Source organism: Giraffa tippelskirchi, chromosome 8 (assembly GCF_054371585.1).
Source record: "Giraffa tippelskirchi isolate mGirTip1 chromosome 8, T2T-mGirTip1v1.2.pri, whole genome shotgun sequence".
Taxonomy (NCBI): domain Eukaryota; kingdom Metazoa; phylum Chordata; class Mammalia; order Artiodactyla; family Giraffidae; genus Giraffa; species Giraffa tippelskirchi.
The window spans coordinates 119,322,014-119,341,803 of record NC_137282.1 but is presented as its reverse complement, the minus strand read 5'-3'; positions in this window follow the sequence as shown (position 1 = coordinate 119,341,803).

Below are 19,790 nucleotides of genomic sequence, written 5' to 3'. Positions count from 1 at the left end.
GAGAAGGCAATGCACCCCACTCCAGTACTCTTGCCTGGACAATTCCATGGACGGAGGAGCCTGATGGGCTGCAGTCCGTGGGGTCGCTAAGAGTCGGACACGCCTGAGCAACTTCACTTTCACTCTTCCCTTTCATGCACTGGAGAAGAGAAATGGCAACCCACTCCAGTGTTCTTGCCTGGAGAATCCCGGGGCCGGGGGAGCCTGGTGGGCTGCCGTCTATGGGGTCGCACAGAGTCGGAGACAACCGAAGCGATTTAGCAGCAGCAACAGCAGCAGCGTACTAGTCAAATCTAACCTCCCGTTTCACCTTACCCACCTCTTACACCACTGTGTCCAAGTGTCTGTTCTCTATGTCTGCGTCTCTGTTCCTGCACTGCAAACAGGCTCATCTGTACCACTTTTCTAGACTCCATATATATATGCTAATCTCTAAGTCATATCTTCAATGTGGGTTTTATTATTATTTTTTGCTTTCTTTAGGTTCCCAAACATCAAGCACACTTGTATTCAGGATAAGCATGAAAATAAGAAAATACATCCCAAACAGTATGTATACCTTATGTGGTTACTTGATATTTCTAATATATCTCTATTTTCTGACATTTTTGTAGGTTAAAGATCTATACAATATTTTAATAATGATCCATTGGTAAAATAATTTTAGTGAGCATTTCTCAAGTATCTTTATATAGATTTATTTTCTTACATATTGAAAACATTTGTCATTATACTAATATCTCATGTACATTAAAAATATACAGAGAAATAAATTAATAAGTAAAGCTAAGAATAAATTATTTTAAACATCTTGCCAATCAATATAGCATCTTGTTAATAGCTTGTGAAACTACAGAGAGTTACGACAAGGGTAGTTGTTAATCTTAGTAAAAGTATATCCACATTTCAAATAATCTTTTTTATATACTCAATTTATTTTGGTAGCCAGATTATCATTGTTTTCACTTTATAAGGAAAATCTCACGTAAAGAGGAAGAGAATTGTCAGCTCTACCCTTTACTCTTCACCCCTGTTTACATTATTAGTACTATATTTGATCTGTTGTCCCTGCAGGAGTGTTTTTAAACTACTTGTCTGGATTACAAGAGTCATTTGGCTAAAACTAGAAAAAAAATCCATAGATCTACATAGTTACAATTCAGGTTCACTTCATCCGCTGGGCAAACAGGTGAGGCACTGCTTCCAACCCATCTACACTGGGGAACAGCTCTCCACCCTCAAGAACCCGGTATTCTATATGTGATGACAGTCTGATGCACAGGTGAATGAGAGCAAGTGTTCATCTGAGTCCTAGGTGTTAAATAGTTGGTAGAGCCTGATTTTCTTTTTAATGAAAAAATAAACAGAAATTTTAGTACATTTTCTCAACTTCTATGGATTACCTTATGTACTTCCTGAGGGGGTGAGGGGTTCCCATCTTGGAGATCACTATGTGTGATAACATGTGTTGACAACCTAAAACCCTGTCTTTTAAGATGAGTCTGATTTTATTTTTTTATGATAATGAACATAGGGCAAAGATGAGTGTCATAGTTAAATCCCAGGAGGTCCTCAATAAAGTAGCTACGACTCCTGATGACTGCTCAGAATCACCTCATTTAACTCTGCTATGATATGAATTCCATTAAGGGCAACTTTCTAGGGAAGATAAGTCCAGCAATTAAGTTCTATTAATAATTAAGCTGCTCAGAGCACAAGTCAGTTCAAATACGCATTTGCTGAGGTAAAATGCAAACCTGTTAACACATAGTAACATCTATGAGAAATGAATCCCTTGTGGATGTAATGTGTCCAAATGAAATAAAATATCCCAGAACTGAGCTTGTGAGCAGTTAGATGGTTCTAGTGAAGATACAGCTAAAGTGCTCTGAGACTGCTGGAGAGCGGAAACATTCACTAACATAACTGATCTTAGAAGAGAGGTTCCAGAAAAATGAGCATGAAAGAGAGTAAGAATGTTGTTTTGGAGAGAGAACATCAGAAGCAAAACTTCTGATTACTTCTTGATTTTAAATTGCTTAAAATACTGATTTCTTATGTAAATTTGGAAATCAGTGTTCGATTTAGCTGTAAGGTTAGAATTCATTTCTTTGTAAGCACGTTCTTAAAATCTTAGGGTGTTATATATTTAACTTGAGGAAAGATAGAAATAGGTTCCCCTAATCTAGCAATAAATACAAGAGTCTATTTTCTCTATTTTTTTCCTCTAAATATTTTGTTCTTGCCTTCTAATTTTTGAGCCGTAAGCCATAGCAGAAGCAGTAGCTGTATGTTATAAGAACACCAACCTCATCCTCCCTTTCCCTGGTGATTTTTGCATGAACAATGGATGTTAAAATTATCTGCAGATTATGATTCAGAATTTTTGAGATGTAGCTGAACTATTCAAGTTTATTTGTACAAAAGAGGCTAGCTAACAGAAGATATAACTTCTTAAGCTAGAAGTCTGTTAAATTTTTACCCTAAGCCTCTTTTTGTGTCATTGTATAAAATCAGCAAGTATATTTGGGAGTAGATACAATGAAGACACTTTCTCATCCTCAAAAGCTTTTTGATAATAGCATTCTCTTCTTCCTGACTTATGTTGTGAGGCTAAGGCATTAAAATGTTGGCTGTATTCCACTCAATATTGTATATCCCATGGACATCAAGAAGATTTTGAATTCTCTTATTGTGTGAGAATCACATCTGTTTTTGTTTTTGTTTTTCCCAGTCAAAGTCTTATTCAGCTTTTGTTCCTTGAGCATTTTCAAAATTTTGTATCAAAATGTATTTGTGCTGTGACCTTCCCACAGAAAGTCCCCCCCCAAATCAATTCAAATTATTGTCATGAACTACTGAGTGATCTGCTTTACAATAGGAGCATGTGTTTGACTTTCCAGAAACAAAAGCTTAATTAATAGGCTTATATTGATTATTGATCAGTAAAGCAAAACTTTAGAAATGTCCATGAATCTTCATATTCTGGAAATTGCTTGGAATATGGACGAAATGAAGATTAAAAGTCTTACAGAGGATTCTTATTGTCTATACCTAAGACAATAAAATAGATTGTCTATACCTAGGTATTGTCTATACTTAATTTGTCTGTAGAGTAGTTTATGGTCTCTGTAGAGGCTTTTTCATTTTAATGGTGAGAAAAGTGGTTGCCAAGCATAGAGTGTGGGGAACAAGACCCCAACCAAGCGTCAGGTGTTCTGACTCAGCCATTCCTGCTGGGAGGGTAGGAATCAGTAGTTTAAAAACTTCCCTGTGTGATTCTAGTAGTGCGCCGTGTGTGTGTGTTAGTCACTCAGTTGTGTCCGAATCTTTGTGACCTCATGGACTGAAGCCTGCCGGGCTCCTCCGTCATTGGAATTCTCCAGGCAAGAGTCCTGGAGTGGGTTGCCATTTCCTTCTCCAAGTAAGCCATATTCGGATTTAAATCTAAAGGTGGCCTTTAGATTTCCTACTTAGTAATTGAAAGGAAAAAAGATTAACAATTTCACGTTTTTCAGAAGGGGAGAATTTCAGGCAATTGCAGCATCAGTACACTTTATAAGGGAGCATCCCAGGTGGTGCTGGTGGTAAAGAACCTGCCCGCCATGGAGGAGACGTAGAAGACTCAAATTCGATCTGAGGAAACCGCCTGGAGGAAGGCATGGCAATCTACTCCAGTATTCTTACCTGGAGAATTCATGGACAGAGGAGCCTGTCGGGCTACAATCCATAGGGTCGCACAGAGTCGGACACGACTGAAGAGAATTAGCATGCATGCACACACATTTTATACGGACTTTTTTTCCCAGGTGACAGGAACCTGGCAGAGTCCAGGACACGCTGTGAGGAGACGGAGCCCCAGGAGAAGAATTGGGGGAGAGCACCCCCCTCCCTGGTCCTGGTAGATGGTGGGCAGCTGCTCAGGATGAGACAAGACAGCCATGAACAGGTGGTCTGTTTCCCTCCCCCTTTACCCTTCCTGGTGGAGGAGCTGCTGCTTTGGAGCAGGCAGAGAGCTGTGGGAAGCAGCCTGGGGATGCTGAAGCTCATGGCTGCGTCTCTGGTTGTGTCAGGCAGGAATTAGGGCAGCCAGTCTTCCTGCCAGTGCCTCAGCTCAGCAGACCAGCTGAGGGGTGCAGCGGTCAGAGAAAGGCTGTCAGACGGGTAACAGGAAGGCAAGAGCCGAGTTTGGGGACTCACAGTAGTTAAAATTCCAATGGAGGGACTAGATTACCTTATACTAAATTTGCAAGAGTAATGGAAAGTACCAGATTTTACACCTCACGGGCCTCTCTTTTAGGGGTCAAAACTATAAAAAGGCAGAGAAAGGGGACCCAAGGGAATTTTGAGAAGGGGAAGGGATGTGTGTTGTGGGGGAGGGCCAGGGGATGTTTCTCCATCCTTCACTCCAATTTGAGTTTGGGGGAGAGGCTACGGAGGAACCACTCACAGAGTGTGAAGTGTGTTCCCTGCCCTTGGGTAGCAGAGAATGTGCCTGTCTGAGACGGCAGGCGCTGGGGCAGTGTGAGGACCACCTGATGCTCCTCATGGACAGCGTGTGTGTGAGCGTTTGCACAGCACTCCACGTGCGAAGGGGATCTTACACAGAGTTGGGAGGATGGGGTTCTTTTAATAATGAGAGTTCATACTGAGTGAGCGGCTGTAGAAGTTGGGAATGACCGAAAGGGCAGAGGTCCATGTGGTTCTCAGTGAAGGCAGCCTGTAAGGGCATGTTTGAGTTGAACGCCTTGCTCAGAAGACCTCTGACCAGACAACTGTGGTGTCTGCCATGGTCTTTGCCCCCTCCCTTAACCTTTCACTTCTGGGATCAACCTGGGGAAATTCTAAGTCTTGCTCACTAACCTAGTAGAAGAAAGGAGGAGGATCAAACACAGAAAGAGAAGGTTTTGCCCCTCCATCCCCACTGCAAAGCTGGTTCAGGTCCCACAAGTGGGATGGCTGTAACATCCACGTGGTGATGTTAGTAGAAACAGTACTGTTAAGAGTGGTGGTTATGAAAAACCATGCATGGATTATGTTCAATAAATATGCACTATAGTATCACACGTTTCATGGGGGTTGAACCACAGATGCAGAACTGGTGATATGCAGGGCAGACTGAAAATTTACTTTTGACTGCACAGGGGTCAATACCCTTATCCCCACATTGTTCAAGGTTCAACTGTGTAAGCAATATGAAAGAAAGCTAAAGGCTTGCCAAAAGCTTAGCAGAAAATTAACTTATTTCACATAAAAATCTATGACAATATCCTTAAGAAATTCTTGTATCTTCAAAACAAATGATGAAGCTGGGCAAGTCCTCAGTAATAGCAGAAGCCTCCCCTGGTTTTACAAGGACAAGTAGGAAATGGTGTGGCTCTTCCACATTTCTTCCTCTTGAAAACACTGGGATTCTGTTTGTTTCCAGGTTATATCTTAGATTCAAAAGACATATTTTTGAAATTTGGTTTTCTTTTCACACATGACTTCCTTTGATGTTTCCTTCACAGGCCACACATTTGCTATTAGCAAGTTCAAAGGGAATTTTCACAGAAAAGTTAGAAACATTATTCCCTATATAAATGTTAGTAATAATTATTTCAAGTACAATATTTGCCAGAAGATCAAGGCCAGTTTGAAAAATTAAAATAACATGTTGTTCTCTTAGAATTGTTAACTTACTCATTCCTTTACAATTGTTCCAGATTCTCTCCTTATTCTTTGTAGGCTCATTCCCAGCCTTTGATAAACTGCTGGAACCATCTACAGAAAGTCAACAGGTGATTTTCAGACATAACAACATACAGATTTAGTTAGACCAGAGGTATGTAAAGAAATATCTACAGGACAGGATCACCTTCTGGTTCTTCTAGCTGTATCTTGATGAAAAGTTCAACAACAAAAAAATTATGGACTCTATTAATAACCAGAAGAGTGTTCCCATTGGTACACCCTGCAGTTCAGAATGACACCTTCAAAGGGACTTTCAGCTTAAATATTTAAGACTGACTAAAATTCCATGAGATGTTTTAGGACCCTTTAGAGGCATGTTGGTGATGGAATTATCCAGTCATTCCCTGCTTGTTTTCCCTGGTAAACAGATGAGGTTTAACTCTCAATCTGCTGCATGCTCTCTTCTGCAGCTGTCTTCATTCAGTGCTGCTTCTACTTCTCCAGTGGCTTGTGCTGGGGAAGAAACTGCCAAATCATCCAGTTCGGGAGATATGTTTTCTTTTATTAGTCTTACTATTGTCATCATCACTGCTGGGAAAAAAAAAAAAAAAGACTGAATCCTCTGGGCCAACAGATTTTGGAAGCAGGAGACAGGAGCCTAATGTACCATAGAGACACTTCCATTGTACTTTCCTCTTAATTTCAAGCTTCAGTCATAATGGACTCTCTCATTTTCTTCATCACAGTTACCACACCTTGGGGCCCGCTTATCTTATGGGATTAATTGCAGCTGTTTAGACCTGAGGTGGGTGTTCTTTCCTTCAGGCTGCTGATTTGACTACTGTGTCTGTGCATTAGCAAGAGGAATATGTCTTCCATGAATATTCTAAGATATTTAGTGTATTTTCAGTTAATTTCCAATTATCCCTCAACATATTATGTTAAGTTATGGGGTCTTCCAAAAGTTTTAAAACTGCCACTCTTGTGTTGTCTTACACGTGTCTTCATGATGAAATCACAAGCACTCGTAACACCTGCATGTACTTAGCCATCCATGGAGGTGACAACACTTCAGCCCTGGAGAAGTGCTTCTTTGTGACTCTTGTCCACTGGATTGAGTTGAAAAGCAGTGGGATCCTAAACCAGGAGCACCTAAGGAAGAGAAACACAAGCTAATCAATTTGCCCAAGCCATCATTTCCTCACGACTCTTCAGTCATCTCATCTGCCCCTTCCCCTTCCGCCTCTGTTTAATCCATATACAAATCTTTATTCAGGTCAAGAAGCAATAGTTAGACCTGGACATGGAACAATGGACTGTTTCAAAATATGGAAAAGCGTACATCAAAGCCATATATTGTCAACCTGCTTATCTAACTTATATGCAGAGAACATCATGGGAAATGCCGAGCTGGATGAATCACTTGCTGGAATCAAGATTGCCAGGAGAAATATTAATAACCTCAGATATGCAGATGACACCACTATAATGGCAGAAAGAGAAAGGGAACTAAAGAGTATCTTGATGAGCATGAAAGAGGAAAGGATATAAGGGGGGAAAGTGGAAGAAGTGACAGATTTTATTTCCTTGGGATGGTAACTGTAGCCATGAAATTAAAAGGTGTTTGCTCCTTGGAAGGAAAGCTATGACAAACCTAGACAGTGTATTAAAAAGCAGAGACATCATTTGCCAACAAAGTTTCATAGAATCAAAGCTATGGCTTTTTTCCAGTAGTCATGCATGGATGTGAGGGTTGGACCACAAGGAAGGCTCAGTGCTGAAGAATTGATGCTTTCGAATTCTGGTGCTGGAGAAGACTCTTGAGAGTGCCTTGGACTGCAAGGAGATCAAACCAGTCAATCCTAAAGGAAATAAATCCTGAATATTCATTGGAAGGAGTGATGCTGAAGCTGAAGCTCCAATACTTTGGCCACCTGATGGGACGAGCCAACTCGTTGGAAAAGACTCTGATTCTGGGAAAGACTGATGGACGCAAATTTGTGCAAACTCTGGGAGATAGTGAAGGACAGGAAAGCCAGGCAAACTGCAGTCCATGGGTCGCAAGTGTTGGACATGACTTAGCAACTGAATAACAACAACAAATCTTTGTAAGTATAAACACATATCACTTACCTCAATAAAGCTACTCAATGAATTCAGGCTGTCCTAACACCCCTGACCTTGTCACCTGCCTCCTGAGGCATCCCCCTACACCTCCCCGGAAGCACCATGCTTTTGCAGATTGTCCCCTTCACTCCAGAAGAAACCTGACCTCCTTCCTGCCTTAGGGTCCTGTACATTTTGGTCCTTTTCCTTGAGATGCTCCCCACTTGACCCCTCCACTTCACTGTCCTAACTCCTTCCTATGTTTAGGCCTTAGCTTAAAGCTCAGCTCCATGAGATCAGGGTTTTTCTCAAGTGTATCACCTTTCAGATTGGCATCTGGCACAGAGAATGCACTTGGATGGAGCAACAGTTAATTGTGCTGCTCAACCATGCCACTCTTAGACCCAGGACAGGTGGCCTAGAGAAATGGGTGAATGAAGAATGCCACTAACTGTGCCCTCTCTGGCATGTTTGGGTGTCAGTCACTTTGTTTTTATTGAAGACGATAATTCCTGTAAAATAGCTACTTTGTGGAATTGTTAGAAAGAACATTTGAAATTTCAAACACACAAATAAGATATTTTGATTAATGAAAAGTGTTTATATCTGTGCCATCAAATACATAAGTATATTTATAGTTTGAAGTGAGTACATGTATATATGAGAGTGAAATGTCAGTAAACTGGACCCAAGTGGGTTTAAAAAATACTGAGATTCTTATCTCTCTTAATGGGAAGTCCGATGGTGGGGAAGCTCCAGGTACAAGCTGTCATGACTTTAGCTTTGCTTCTTTGTCATTCTCTGTTTCCCCCTTCTCTGTGATTAAATCTTGTTTTCAGATTCATAGCACAATTGCTGTAGCAGTTCTGGACATATTATACAGACATGACGGAATGCAGAAAAATAGCATGTATTTCTGTCAGTCGTATAAAGGGGGGAAGACTTCCCCAGATGCCCTCCACCAGGACACTCCCTTTCTTGTCAAAGTTGCATCACATTCCTGGCTTAAATCAACCCTGGGCAGGGGACTAAGACCAGTATGTCTGGCTTCAACTCTCTGATTGATAGTGGTGCCAGATTATGGGAATCTTATGAACCTGAAGAGAAGTGTGGATGACAGAAAAGCACTACATTGTTTCCAGAAGGAGGAAGGAGGGTGAGTGAGCGGATGTGGGGTAATCAACCAATGGCGTCTCTTGTGTCAAATATGAAAGTGAAAGTGTTGGTTGCTCAGTTGTGTCTGACTCTGCAACCCCACAGACTGTAGCCTGTTAGGCTCTTCTGTCCATGGAATTCTAGGCAAGAATACTGGAGTGGTATCCATTCCCTTCTCCAGGGGATCTTCCCGACCCAGGGATATATAGGTTTACAATTATTTTTCTTATTCATGGAGGTTAAGGTCACAGTGGAAATATGAGCTATTGTACTATTACATAATGCTTTAGAATACACGGTGTTAGAAATGATATTATTAGCAAATGATATCACTAGCAAGACAGCCCATGCTGTATATGTAACAATGAAGTAAGTTCCTTTGCAGTGTAGGCAGAAATCACATCTGATTATAAGGCAGAGGGGACTATCAAATGTCAAAGGGCTCCACAGCAGCAACAGCTGTCAGGGATGACATGCGTGTTCTTCACCGCATCCTGTGCTCATTGCAAACATGGCTAACCCATCACAGCACACTCCTCACTGAGGGTGGACATGATCTGGCATCTTCTCAGACCACTCCTGATTGTCAGCTGGAGTTGATCCTTCAAAGAAAGCCTGTCCACCATCTATGATACAGACATGTTACAGAACTCTATTTTTATACAAAGAAGCATCATGAGAAAAATTCCATGTAATTTAAAAATGAAATCATTAAGGATATGGACCCAAAGCAAAGGGAAGAGAAGGATGAGTGGAAGTTTTATGCACCATGATTTTTGGGGTAAGTGGCCTTTGCATCAGTCTTGCAGGAGGACTATTGATGGGAAAAGGAAGAAAAGAGGAGACGTGTCTGGGGATCAGCAAAGACAGGCAGCAGTAGCCCAGTGCAGTTCACATATTGAGATGGAAATGGGACCCCACCTCCTGCTCTCTGGGCTCTCTTCCTGCGTCCTCTGCTCATCCATCCTCATTTTGTTTACCCTCAGCCAAACCCTGCTGTCAGCGAGAGATCTGACAAGTCACTCATACGAAACATCACACCACACGATTGATAAAACTCACCGACAAATCTTCTCCTGAGCTACTTTGAATATTTTTTAAAAGCAAACCCTTAAACCGGAAGGTATGAAATTAAAGAGGTGGAATCTCACCAGCTAGAGAGACAGGAACAGGACAAGGGCAAGACACAGAGGCCTCCCTATGTCTGTGAAACCATACCCGGGAGGGAAACACTGAATAATGACAAATGTTTAGGGTAAAGACAATTGATTCTGCCTGCAGTTCCCAATGCTTTAACAAATGGCTTTATTGAGATATAATTCATACCATTCAACCTTTCACAGTATACATCTGAATGGTTTTTAGTAGCTTCACAGGAGTCTGCAAACATCACCGCTATCTAATTTTAGAACAAAAGGAGACCCTGTGCCCATTAGCATGAGATTCTCCCTCCCTCCAGCCTGTGGCAACCACTAATCTGACTTATCTCTATGTGTTTTCCTGTTCTGACCATTTCATATGAATGAATCGTACAGTATGTGACTTTTGTGGCTCACTTCTTTCCCTTAGCTAAAGGTTTTTCAAGTTCATCCATGTTGTAGCATCTATGAGCACTTCATTCCTTTTTATTTTTAAATAATATTCAATTGTATAGATATCATACAGTTTGCTAATTCATTAATCACTGATGGAAATGTGGGTTGTTTCCAACTTTTGACTGTTTTGAATCATATTGCTATGAACATTTGTGTACAAGAGTTTGTGTGGATATATGTTTTCATTTCTCTTAGGTATATACCTAGGAAAGAAATTGCTGGGTCCTACAGTAATTTTACATTTATTAACCTTTTCAGGAACTGCTAGATCATTTTCCAAAGTAGTGGTACCATATTAAGTTCCCACCAGTGGCATGTGAAGGTTCTGATTACTCCATATCCTCGTAACACTTGTTTATACCAGTCTTTTAGAATATAGCCATGCTGGTGGGTGTTTCATCAGTGTTTTTGATTTGCATTTCCCTGAAGACTTGCCAAACACTCCTGCATCTTCTTCTTCAGCCACAAGACAGGCATACTTCCATTGCTCTTGTCATGTGAAATCTCTTTCATTTCTCTTTTCTAGCTAACCACCACAGCAATTAACACAGTGGATGACAGCTTCCGTTTAAATGATACTGATCCTATTCCTGATTTGGAAGGTCGATGTTCAAGATTCTTCAGGTCATAAACAATACTATTTGAAAAGGAAAACCTCACCTTGTGTGTGAGAGCAGATTCCGATGAACACAAACTAAAAGTTAAGCTGTGCTTAACTTAACCCAGCCTTCAACATTGTACATCGCTGAATGGCCTTTCTGTAATTTGAAAGGGGGTAGAGTCATGGCTGTCCTAAAATGCAGTAGGAACTGAGAAAGATGAATATTCTATTTTGTTTTCTTAGCTCTTCTAAACATTAGTATTGTTTCAGCATTGCAGAAAGTCATATTTCTTTCATTTACATTTATCTCTAGTCAAAAGCATTCAGTTGCAAGTGGTCCCAAGATCCCTTGTGGAAGAGAGTCTCCGTTTACCAGAATTTGCTTGGCTGATGTCATTGTGCCATTAGGCCTGAAGTTGACCCTGATCACTTTAGGCAAGTCTCCATCTTATCCATTAACTTGGAGGAAATTCATCTTCATCTTTTGCTGTTGCTGTTGCTGTTGTTGTTCAGTTGCTAAGTCGTGTCCAACTCTGCAGCTCCATGGACACTAGGCTCCTCTGTCCTTCACAGTCTCCTGGAGTTTGCTCAGATTCATGTCCATTGAGTCACTGAAGCTACATAAGCACCACCCCTTCTCCTATTGCATTCAATCTTTCCCAGCGTCAGGGTCTTTTCCAATTAGTCAACTCTTTGCATCAGGTGGTGGAGCTTCGGTTTCAGCATTAATTCTTCCAATGAATATTCAGAGTTGATTTCCTTTAGGATTGACTGGTTTGATCTCCTTTCAGCGCAAGTATTCTCAAGAATCTTCTTCAGCATCACAATTCAAAAGCATCAATTCTTGGCACTCAGCCTTCTGTAAGGTCCAACACTCACATCCTTACTTGATGTTAGGAAAATTAAATAAACAGTCTTATTTAGGCTTCAGAGACAGAGCAGAGCCAGCCTCTGACCTTGCTTCTAACTTGCCTGGACACTGTCCTGACTGAGAGTGACTGTGAGTGAATCTTGCTGTGAGTGTGAGACTTGCAGCACCATAGACAAGAGAGGGGACAAATCTAGAAATTGTTGAGCCCCTGGAGGGGCCCTGGCCAACCAAGCCCCAGACTTAACAACATTTCAAGTTTTACAAGACAAAGCTAACAACACTAACATGAAACCAGACCTACTATTTGCTCACAGACTGATGATAATATTAGTTTACATCTTGGGATTATAAGCAGAAACCCCAAACTGCAATTTTTGAAGTCTTACCCATGGAACAGACATGCTGCCTGGGGCTTTTTCAAATATGGGACTCCAGATGTGCTGTGACATGTGACTTCCCAGTGTTTTTTGAGTCTGGACGTTGGTCAAAACCAAATTTGGTGATGTACCCTCTGCTGTTTCTATTTCCTTTTCTTTTAATGTTAGTGTATTGAAATTAAGCTAGATAATTCTCTAATAAATATTGATATTATTTATTTGTATAGAACAAGAGGGCCTCCCTCATAGCTCAGTCACTAAAGAATCTGCCCGCAATGCAGGAGAGTCGGGTTTGATTCCTGGATCAGGAAGATCTCCTGGAGAGGAAATGGCAACCAACTCTAATATTTTTGCCTGGAAAATGCCATGGACAGAGGAATCTGGCAGGCTACTGTCCATGTGGTCACAAGAGTTAGACACACCACCACCTTAGAACAAGTGGATTATCTTGTTAACAAGTCCGTTGAACCTGAGATGAAAGTAAAAACTTCTGGCAAAACACAGGACTACTGGAAAACCCATAGCTTTGACTATATGGACCTTGGCAAAGTGATGTCTCTGCTTTTTAATACACTGTCTAAGTTTGTAACAGCTTTTCTTCCAACAGGCAAGTGCCTGTTAATTTCATGGCTTCAGTCACCATCTACAGTGATTTTGGAGCCCAAGAAAATAAAATCTTTCACTAGTTCCACTTTTCCCACGTATATTTGCCATGAATTGATGAGACTGGATGTCATAATCTTAAGTTTTTTGAATGTTGAGTTTTAAGCCAGTTTTTTCACTCCTCTTTCAACCTCATCAAGGAGTTCTTTAGTTCCTCTTCACTTTCTGCCATTAGGCTGGTATCATCTGCATATCTGAGGTTGATATTTCTCTCAGCAATCTTGATTCCAACTTGTGATTCATCCAACCTGGCATTTTACATGATGTACTCTGCATATAAGTTAAATAAGCAGAGTGACCATATATGGCTTTGATGTACTCCTTTCCCAGTTTTGAACCAGTTCATTGTTCCATGTTTGGTTCTAACTGTTGCTTCTTGACCTGCCTACAGGTTTCTCAAAAGACAGGTAAGGTGGTTTGGTATTCCTATTTCTTTAAGAATTTTCTAAAGTTTGTTATTATCCACAGTTAAAGACTTTTGTGTAGTCAATGAAGCATAAACAGCTGTTTTGTGGAACTCCCTTCCTTTTTCCCATGATTCAATGAATGTTGGCAATTTGACCTCTGGTTCCTCTTCCTTTTATAAACCCAGCTTGTACATCTGGAAGTTCTCAGTTCACATACTGATGGAACCTAACTTGAAGGATTTTGAGCATAAACTTGCTAGTATGTGACATAAGGAAAATTGTACAGTAGTTTGAACATTCTTTGGTTTTGCCCTTCTTAGGGATTGAAATGAAAACTGACCTTTACAAGTCCTGTGGCCACTGCTGAGTTTTCCAAATATGCCGGCATATTAAGCGCAGCACTTTAATAACATTATCTTTTAAGATTATAAATAGATCAGCAGGAATTCCATCATCTTAACTAGCTTTGCTCATAGTAATACTTCCTAAGGCCCACTTGACTTCACATGCCAGGATATCTGGCTCTAGGTGACTGACCACACCATCATGGTTAGCTGGGTCCTTAAGACCTTTTTTGGTATATTTCTTCTGGGTATTCTTGCCACTTCTTCTTAATCTCTTTTGCTTCTGTTATGTCCTTACTGTTTCTGTCCTTGATAGTGCCTATCCTTGCATGACATATTCCCTTGGTATCTCCAATTTTCTTGAAGAGATCTCTAGTTTTATTCATTCTATTGTTTTTCTCTATTTCTTTGCACTGTTCACTTATGAAGGCTTTCTAACTTCTCCTTGCTATTCTCTGGAACTCCCCACTCACCTGGGTTTATCGCTCCCTTTTCCCTTGCCTTTCACTTCTCTTCTTTCCTCAGTTATTTGTAAAGCCTCCTGAGACAATCACTTTGCCTGGTTTTGATCACCGCTTTCTGTACAATGCTATGAACCTCCATGTATAGTTCTTCCCACACTCTGTCGACCAGATCTAATCCTTTGAATCTATTCATCACCTCCACTGTATAATCATAAGGAATTTGATTTAGGTCATACCTGAATTGCCTAGTGGTTTTCCCTGCTTTCTCCAATTTAAGCCTGAATTTTACAGTGTTGTTTCTGTTGCTTTTATATACCGTATATATATGTTTGTTACTTGTATTAATATTATAGTTTTCATATTTATCCCAGAAGTATCAAATTCCAGGCAGGACTCTGTTTTGTTTTCACTAACATATCCTAATCCTCTAAAACATGGAAGTGTTCACAGATATTCTTTGAACCAATTAATGCATGAATTGACTGCTTCCGACACTGGGTAGATAAGAAATGCTCGGTAAATATTAGATGTTATCTTCAAGTTCAACTTTCAGGTTAAGCACTTCACAATGGATACTTCTCTTAATTCTCCCAGCAACCGAAAGAGAGAAATATTGTTATAATATTAATTTTACAGATTAGGAAAGGAGGCACTCAGAGAGTTAAGGCGTTCTCTCAAGGTCGCATGCAAGGTTAGCAGTGGCACTGCTGTGGTTGAAACCAGGAGACTGGATTCCTGAGCAGGTACCCTTATTTCTAGGCTTCTAGCCTTCACTATTGAAGAGTAAACAGTCAGAGCCCAACCCTTTAATCATGGCCTGGCAGCCCCAGGACAGATGAGCATCCTGTGTGTGAACCACATCTCCTAGCTCTTCAGCAATACCCTTTGAAGTGGAGAAAACAGATATTCAGGGAACAGAAAAAGGAAGCATCAGACTGCTTGAGTTTCATATGAAAAGTTGTCAGTGGTATTGATCCATTCTGTGTGCAGAAGCTGATAATGGGTTGGTTTTAACTTGCTTTTTCCTGATGCCTGGAAGTTTTGCTACACTATCCTCAGATATGCTCAGACTAATCCTTCTGATGTGTTAGTTGAAGAATTTATACTAATACTCCCTTGTAATAATATTAGCTCTTCTCAAGGAGTGTAGAGCGGAATGATCATGAGGTGGCTTCTTCCAGGAGAAAATACCAAATATTTTTCCTGAGAATCATGGAAAACATAAAAATAGGAATCAGTGTTGACTTGTCATTTAGAGTTTCTCAGTGCTATTCCTATGCTAAGTCTTAGTGACTAATTATAACCAAGAAAAAATGTGCTATGTGCAGATTTGAAGAAATGAGGGCAGACATTTAAAATATATATGAGGCTGCTGGCAAATGAGATTTTTAATAAAGGTTGAGAACAGTTTCTGCCACAAAGCTAATCTGTCTTGAAGTATAATTGAAAATTTGTGGGTTAATACCAGTTTTATTTTCTAAAGCTGAAAAATTTAAGGGCATTCTGCAAGGCCAGATCTAAGGAGTGTTCTTGAGTAATAGTTGAATATCTGGTACCTGCGTTCCTTTAGCTTCATAGATACCAGGGTGAAGTTACAGTGAGGGCTGCATGGCTGAGCAAAAGCAGAGTATTTAGCAATTAGCAAGATACAAAAATCCAAGCTGAGGTTATGCTTTTCTAAGTTCGTTTCTTCATCTTAGTCTATTTCCCGTATGATTGTTGACATGGGAAATCTGACAGTAATGGAAATTCTCATGAGTCTGTCAGGCCTCCATTCCTATCATCATTATCATCATCATCATTATTTTCAATGCTGTTTGGATATGGCTGAGCTTGGTGTGCAGCCTGGGCTGATGAATAGAATTTCTATCCTCCTGGCCACAGGTACTGATTTAGGAATTGGTACAGGACCCAGTATGGGCCTGGAATCAAGGTCCAGGGCTTTTGTTCAGTCTGACCGATGAGAGAGCCCAGGTCTTCTGTTTTGGTTGAGAAGAGAAGAGCATTAGTTTGAGGTAACCATGAGTGCTCTCTGCATCATCACGGTGGGTGGAAACTGACCCAAGGCTGAGGAGAAACTGGGTCCTAGGACCATAGGTCCAGCTCTGTTTAAATTTATCCTTCATGAACCAGTAAATGTCCCCACTCTAGTTTTTTAAAAACCAATTTGATTTGGACATTCTGTTCCTTGCAATGAAAAGCATGTTGACTGATCTGGTGAGATAATTTTTAATTTAATTGATCCCTATCCTCTCCCCAACCAGAGTCACACATTGGCTTACATACTTAGGCTACTTTGATTGATTTATTGCACAATTCTGGTCTTTTGCAAAGAGCATATTTTTCATTGCTTGTTTTCTATTTAGAGAAATTATTTCACCTGAGTATTTGGGGGGTAGGCCTCTTGTTTAGAAAAATGACAAAGAGCTTTGGTAATAGTATCCCAACATAGCTATTCTGTATATATTCTCATTTAGTTACAAATTAAGTAAGGTATAATCTTTTTTGGGGGGTCTCAGACCAAACCAGGATGTTCTTTTGGCCTGTCTTAGGGTCTATCATAAACTTGTAGGTAGTTAGTATTATGGACTAAATGTTTGTGTCTCTCCTAAATTCCTGTGTTGAAATCCTAACCCTTTATATGATGATGTCAGGGGGCAGAGCCTTTGGGAGGTGATGAGGTCATGAGGGTGGAGCTCTCATGACTGGGATTAATGCTCTTGTAAGAGAGACCCCAGAGAGCTCTCTTGTCCTTTCTGCCTCCTGAGGACACAGTGAGAAGACAGTTGTCTATGAACCAGGAAGTGGGCCCTTACCAGACTCTGGGTCTGTTGACACTTTGATCTTGGACTCTCCAGCTTCTAGAAATTTGAGAAATAAATGATTGCTGTTTTTTTTAAGTTAATTTGTTTATTTTAATTGGAGGATAAAGTTCAATGCATGAAGCAGGGCACCCAAAGCTGGTGCTCTATGACAACCTAGAGGGACATGGTGGGGAGGGAGGTAGGTTCAGGATGGGGGGACACATGTATACTTCTAGTAGATGATTGCTATTTAAGCCACACAATCTATGGTATTATTGTTATGGACATCCACTTGGACTAAGGAAGTGATCCATAAATATATGAATAAGTATTCATTTGTTCCTATTAATTAAAATAGGACATTTTCTTGTCTCTGTTTGGGAAGAAATGTCCCATTACTGAAAGAAAGTCAATTTCAGCATTGTCAGAACACTTTTCAGTTTGTGTTTCGGTCTAAACAAATGACCAAGAGGCTTACCTTCCTTAGCATTTACTTATAAGATTGTTTATTAGGATTAATACTTACACGTTTTATCTTTTTTCTTGAAAATACATTTAACTTTAAAACTTTAATAAGTTTATATTATATTTAAAAAGTTATTCTTATTTTATTGGTGAGATTTCAGTCGTGGAAACAGAATCACTGTGGGTGATAAGATAAGAGATTTATTATAAGAATCAGAACCTACACCCTTGTGGGGAGAGCTGGAAGAGAGAAGGTCAAAAAGGAAGTTGAAGTATCAGAAAAAAATGCATCAACCAGTTAATATGCAAAGACAAAGACGTCCAGCTGCCAAAACGAGGCTGTAAGGCGATGCTCATGGGAGCACTTGTAGGGAGTGTGGGGAGCTGTGACTCTGGTAATGTCTCTGTGCATACACCACCATACTGTGGGGAGTGGGTAGGGGCTGGGCTGCTGTTGAGAACTGAATGTAGGCAGAGGAGAGTAGGACAAACTGGGTTACATTCTTTGGTTAGAGCCTTTTCTCCCTAAAAATGCTATTTTTGTGGTCACTAAGTATTGCAAAGGAAAAGCTTCTGCCTAGTGCTATTCCTTGGTAGATAAGCCAGTTTACTTGCTTTTCCTGCTTAGAGACTGGATGGAATTTATGTTAGCCTGTTAATTGGGCACTTTAACAGAACATGTATATGTTTGGTCTGTTGATTGACATTTACTTGGAATATAGTTGGGCTTTTATACTGAATTATAAGATCTTTTCTCAACTTGGGCAAACCTTCAGTTCTATCTCTATTGTTTCTGTAACATGTTTTCTGGTGACAACTTTGGGAAAAACTAATTCTTAACTGTTTCTTCACTGATTGGGCTTCACATCTATAATATTTTCATTTTCTGAAAGCTGATAATTTTTTCTGAGCTTCAGAATTCCTTTTTGATCAAGTCAGTGGTCAGACCTAGCATGAGTTAGGGTTGAGTAATCAAATTTTTTTCTCCTTTTTTGGTGTTTTCTTTTTGCTTAAGTATTTTTTGGAAATAAGATATTAATTATGATTAAAGGAAACATGGGGGGGCATTAGAAACCTGTGTTTGGTAAGGACTTCTTAAACACAAAAGCACAAGCTACAGAAGGGAAAAAATCAGTTAATTGGACTGTATCAAAGTTAAACATTTGCTTTCAAAAGACTTAAGAATGAAAAGGAAAATTGTGGAGTGGGAGAAAAATATTTGCAAAGCACATCTGACAATATACGGCACACTTGGACAGAAAGATCAAACCAGTCAATCCTAAAGGAAATCAGCCCTGAATATTCATTGGAAGGACTGATGTTGAAGCTCTAATACTTTGGCCACCTGATGCAAAAAACTGACTCCTTAGAAAAGACCCTGATGCTGGGAAAGATTGAAGGCAGGAGGAGAAGGGGACGACAGAGGATGAGGTGGTTGGATGGCATCACTGACTTGATGGGCATGAGTTTGAGCAAGTTTTGGGAGTTGGTGATGGACAGGGAAGCCTGGCGTGCTGCAGTCCATTGGGTTGCAAAGAGTCAGACAGGAGTGAGTGACTGAACTGAATTGGTTCATTGTGTTATATATATAATATGTCCATGAAACCACATACTAATCTCACAACTTAATGATAAGACAAATAAATGAACCAAAAAAAATGCACCAAAGATTTGAATAGATTCTTCCCTGAAGAAGATATGAAGACAGAAAAAGAGCATGTGAAAAAACACTCAGCATTATTAGTCATAGGGAAATTCAGATTAAAGCACAGTGAGACATTGTAACACTCATTATCAAATGGCTAAAATGTAAAAGCAGACCATACCAAGTGCTGACAAGGATGTGGAGGAGCAAGAACCCTTGCATGTCGTTGGTGTGATATAAAATGGCAGTAAAGTTTGGAAACACTTTGGATCACAGTATGGAGGGGTTTTTTTGTTTGTTTGTTTTTTTAAGTTAAACATACACCTTTTGTATGATCCAACTATTTTATTCTTATATACTTACCCAAGAGACATGAAAGCATATGTCCATTTAAAGATTCTTACATGACTATTCACAAAAGGTTTATGGGTAATAGCTAAAAATAAAAATAGTCCAAATGCCCATTAACAGTTGAATAGAAAAAAAAAACACATAAAATGGAATAGTACTCACTGATAAAGAGGAGTGAACAATTGACACACATGACATGGATGGATGAACCTTAAATTAATTAGCAGAGTGAAGAGAGACAGTCAAAATAGTACATAACATATGCTTCC